Below are 5,426 nucleotides of genomic sequence, written 5' to 3' on the forward strand. Positions count from 1 at the left end.
CTATAGACATTTTAATAATATTTGTTCTTCTAATCCATTAGCATGGAATTTTTTCCCATATCTGTGTCCTCTTCAATTTATTTCATAAGTGTTTTATAGTTTTCAGAGTACAGGTCTTTTACCTCTTTGGTTAGGTTTATTCCTAGGCAACTTATCGGTTCTGATGAAATTATAAATGGGATTGATTCCTTGATTTCTTTCTTCTGCTGCTTCATTATTGGTGCATAGAAATGCATCAGATTTCTGTACATTGATTTTATATCATCAGACTTTGCTGAACTCATGTAATAGTTCTAGCAATTTTTTGGTGGAGTCTTTAGGGTTTTCTACATAGAGTATCATGGTGCCTGCAAATAATGAAAGTTTGACTTCTTCCTTGCCAATTTAGATGCCTTTGGTTTCTTTTGTTGTCTGATTGCTGAGGCTAGGACTTTTAGTGCTATTTTAAATGGCAGCAGTGAGAGTGGACACCCATGTCTTGTTCTTGAACATGGAAGGAAAGCTCTCAGTTTTCCCCCATCTACGATATTAGCTGTGGGTCTTTTGTATATGATCTTTATGATGTTGAGGTATGTTCCCTCTATCCCTACTTTCTTGAGGGTTTTTATCAAGAATGGATGCTATATTTTATCAAATGCTTTTTCTGCATCTATTGAGAGGATCATATGGTTCTTATAATTTCTTTTATTAATGTGATATATCATGTTGATTGATTTGCAAATATTGAACCAGCCCTGAAGACCAGGAATAAATCCCACTTGATCATGGTGAATAATTCTTTTAATTTACTGTAGGATTCTATTTGCTAGTATCTTGTTGAGAAGTTTTGCATCCAGGTTCATTAGGGATATTGGCCTGTAAGTCTCCTTTTTACCGGGGTCTTTGGTTTTGGAATCAAGGTAATGCTGGCATCATAAAAATGAGTTTGGGGGCTCCTGGATGGCTCAGTTGATTGAGCGTCTGACTTTGGCTCAGGTCATGATCTCACAGTTTGTGAGTTTGAGTCCCGTGTCAAGCTCTGTGCTGACAACTTGTAGCGTGGAGCCTGCTTTGGATTCTGTGTCTCCTTCTCTCTCTGCCCCTCCTCCGCCTGTGCTTTGTCACTCTCTCTCTCTCTCTCTGTCTCAAAAATAAATAAGCATTAAAAAATGTGTTTAAAAAATGAATTTGGAAGGTTTTCTTCCATTTCTATTTTTTGGATCAATTTGAGAAGAATATGTATTAACTCTTCTTTAAATGTCTGGTAGAATTACCCCGAGAAACCATCTGGCCCTGGATGTTGGTTTGTTGGGAGATTTTTTAATTACTGATTCAATTTCTTTGCTGGTTATGGGTCTTTTCAAAGTTTCTATTTCTTCCTGTTTCAGTTTTGGTAGTTTGTATATTTCTAAGAATCTGTCCATTTCTTCCAGATAGCCCAGTTTGTTGGCATATAATTTTTCATAATATTCTCTTATAATTGTTTGTATTTCTGTGGTATTGTTGTGATTTCTCCTCTTTCATTCAAGATTTTATTTATTTGGGTCCTTTCTCTTTTCTTTTTGATAAGTCTGGCTAGGGGTTTATCAACTTTATTGATTCTTTATTTTAAAACGTTTATTATTTGTTTTTGAGAGAAAGAGAGACAAGGCATGAGCAGGGGAGGGGCAGAGAGAGAGGGAGACACCGAATCTGAAACAGGCTCAAGGCTCTGAGCTGTCAGCACAGAGCCTGATGCAGAGCTTGAACCCACAAACAGTGAGATCATGGGTTATATATATATATATATATACGTATATATATGTGTGTATATATATATATATCACTTCTTCTTTATTCATCTGTTGGTGGACACTCAGGTTGTTTCCATATATTAAGTATTATAAATAATACTACAATAAGGTGTAGAGGGCATATACAAAGGTTTTTGAATTAGTGGATTTGGCTTTCTTGGTAAATACCCAGTAGTAGAATTACTGATCGCATGATAGTTCCCTTTTTTCAATTTTTTGAGGAATCTCCATACTGTTTTCCACAATGCTTGCACCAATCTATATTCCTACAAACATTGCATTAGTGTTCTTTTTTTCTCCACATTCTCTCCAATAGTTGTTTTTTTTTTTTTAGTTTATTTATTTATTTTGAGAGAGAGAGAGAATGGGAGAAGGGCAGAGAGAAGGGGAGAGAGAGAATCCCAAGCAGGCTCCACACTGTCAGTGCAGAGCCCAATGCCTGGCTTGAACTCACGAGCTGTGAGGTCATGACCTGAGCTGAGATCAAGAGTCCGATGCTTAACCGACTGAGCCATGCACGCACTCCTTTATTTCTGGCTGTTTTGATATTAGTCATTCTTACTGGCCTATCGTGATATCTCATTGTGGTTTTGATTTGCCTTTCCTTTACGATGAGTTGAGCGTTTTTTCATATCTATCATGTCTGTTGGCCATCTCTATGTGTTTGGAAAAATGTCTCTTTAGGCTTTCTGTCCATTTTAATTGGATTATTCATGTTTTTGATAAGTTGTTAAGTTGTATACCTTCATCATTTATTTTGGATATTAACCCTTTTTCAGATATATCATTTTTAAATATCTTCTCCCATTCACTAGGTTCCTTTTTTGTTTTGTTGATGGCTTCCTTTTCTGTACAAAAGCTTTTTGTTTGATGTAGTCTCAGTAGATTTTGTTTGTGTTATCTGAGGAGACATATCTATAAATATGTGCTAAGGCCCATGTCTAAGAGATTGTTGATATTTTCTTTTTGCAGTTTTATGGCTTCAGGGTCATGCTTAGGTCTTTAATCCATTTTGAGTTTATTTTTTCTGTATGTTTTAAAAAAGTAGTTCAGTTTTATTCTTTTGCAAGTAACTGTTCAGTTTTCCCAATACCATTTATTGAGGGAACTATCTGTTTCCCATTGTATATTCTCACCTCCTTTTTTGTAGATTAATTGGCTATACAGGGGTGAATTTATTTCTGGGTCTCCTGTTCTGTTGATCTTCATGTCTGTTTTTTGTGCCAATACCATACTGTTTTGATTACCATGGTTTTGTAGTATATCTTGAACTTGGAGGTTATGATATCTCCAGCTTTGTTCTTCTAAAGCTTGCTTTGGCTATTTGAGGTCTTTTGTGGTTCCATACAAATATTGGTATTATTTGTTCTAGTTGTAAGAAAAATATTGTTGGTACTTTGATAGAGGCTGCATAAAATCTATAAATTGCTTTGGGGAGTATGGACATTTTAGTGATATTAATTTTTCTAATCTATGGGCATGGTATATCTTCTATTTTCTTTGTGTCATCTTTAGTTTCTTTCATCAGTGTCTTATAGTTTTTAGAATGTAGGTCTTTCACCTTCTTTATTAAATTTATTCCTAGGTATTTTATTCTTTCTGGTATAATTGTAAATGAGATTGTTTTTCTTAATTTCTCTTTCTTTTTTTTTTTTTAATGTTTTATTTTTTTATAAGAGAGAGAGAGAGAGACAGCGTGAGCAGGGGAGGGTCAGAGAGAGAGGGAGTCACAGACTGAAACAGGCTCCAGGCTCTGAGCTGGCAGTAAGCACAGAGCCCGACGCGGGGCTCGAACCCACGAACCGCGGGATCATGACCTAAGCGAAAGTCGGACGCTTAACCGACTAAGCCACCCAGGCGCCCCTCTTAATTTCTCTTTCTGATGGTTCATAAGTAGTATATAGAAATGCAATGGCTTTTTGAATATCAGTTTTGTGTCTTGCCACATTACTGAATTCATTTATTAGTTCCAATAGTTTTTGATGGATTCTTCAGGGCTATTTAGATGTAGTGCCCTGTCATCTCCAAATTGTGACTATTTTACTTCTTCCTTGCCAATTTGGAAGCCACTTATTTATTTTCCTTGTCTGATTATTGTAGCTTAGACTTCCAGTACTACGTTGAATAAAAAAGATGAGAGTAGGCATCCATGTCTTGTTCCTGATCTCAGATGAAATGCTTTTAACTTTTCACCATTGGGGATAATTTTAGCTGTGGGTTTATCATATAAGGGCTTGTTATATTGGCATATGTTCCCTCTATACCCACTTTGTTGATAGTTTTTACCATGAATAGATGTTAAATTTTGTCAAATGATTTTTCTGCATCTATTAAAATGATCATATGGTTTTAATCCTTTGCCTTGTTAACGTGATGTATCATGTTGATTGATTTGCAAATATTGAACGATGCTTGCATGCCTGGAATAAATTCTACTTGATCCTGGTGAATGATCTTTTTCATGTATTGTTGGATTCAGTTTGCTAATTTTTTGTTGAGAAGTTTTGCATCTATGTGTATTGACCTGTAGTTTTCTTTTTCTTTTTTTTTTTTTTGTAGTGTCTTTGTCTGGTTTTGATATCAGGACAATTCTGGCCTTGTAGAATTAATTTGGAAGTTTTCCTTTTTTGTAATAGTTTGGGAAGAACAGGTATTAGCTCTTTTTTAAAAAAAATTATTTCTGAGAGAGAGAGAGAGAGAGAGAGAGCGAGAGCACGCATGAACAGGGGAGGGTCAGAGAGAGAGGGAGATACAGAATCCGAAGCAGGCTCTGGGCTCTGAGCTAGTTGTCAGCACAGAGCCTGACACAGGGCTCAAACCCACAAACTGTGAGATCATGACCTGAGCTGAAGTCGGACGCTTAACTGACTGAGCCACCGAGGCACCCCGTATTAGCTCTTCTTTAAATGCTCAATAGAAGTCACCTATGAAGCCATCTGGTCCTAGACTTTTGTTTGTTGGGAGTTTTTTAAAATTACTGATTCAATTTTGTTACGAGAAATTTGTCTGTTCAGATTTTCTATTTCTTCCTGATTCAGTTTTGGAAGATTGTATGTTTCTAGAAACTTACTATTCCTCCTAGGTTGTCCAATATTTTCTCATAATAGTCTCTTATAATTCTTTATATTTCTGTGGTATTAGTTGTTATTTTTCCTCTTTCACTTATAATTTTATTTATATGGATCTTCTCTTTCTTGATAAGTCTAGCTGGAAGTTATTTGCTTTGTTTAGCTTTTCAAAGAACTGGCTCTTGGTTTCCTTGATCTTTTCTATTTTTTTTAAAGTCTTTATTTCACTTATTTCTACTCTAACCTTTATTATCCCCTTCTTTCTACTAGCTTTGGCCTTTGTTTTACTGTGTCTAGTATCTCCTAGGTGTAAGGTTAGGTTGTTCTTTTGAGATTTTCCTTGTTTCTTGAGATAGGCTCAGAGCACCATAAACTTCTTTCTTAGACCTGGTTTTGCTGAATCCTAAAGATTTTGGACCACTGTGTTTTCATTTTTGTTTGACTCCAGGTATTTTTTATTTCCTCTTTGATTGCTTTGTTGACCCATTGGTTATTTAGCCACATATTACTTTTGAGTCCCACAAACCTTAACAATGAATAGCCCACTGTGGACTGCAAGCCTTATTGATAACACAGTGATTTAGCA

The sequence above is a fragment of the Hyaena hyaena genome, unplaced genomic scaffold, assembly GCF_003009895.1.
Source record: "Hyaena hyaena isolate Hyena2069 unplaced genomic scaffold, ASM300989v1 scaffold_183, whole genome shotgun sequence".
Lineage (NCBI taxonomy): Eukaryota > Metazoa > Chordata > Mammalia > Carnivora > Hyaenidae > Hyaena > Hyaena hyaena.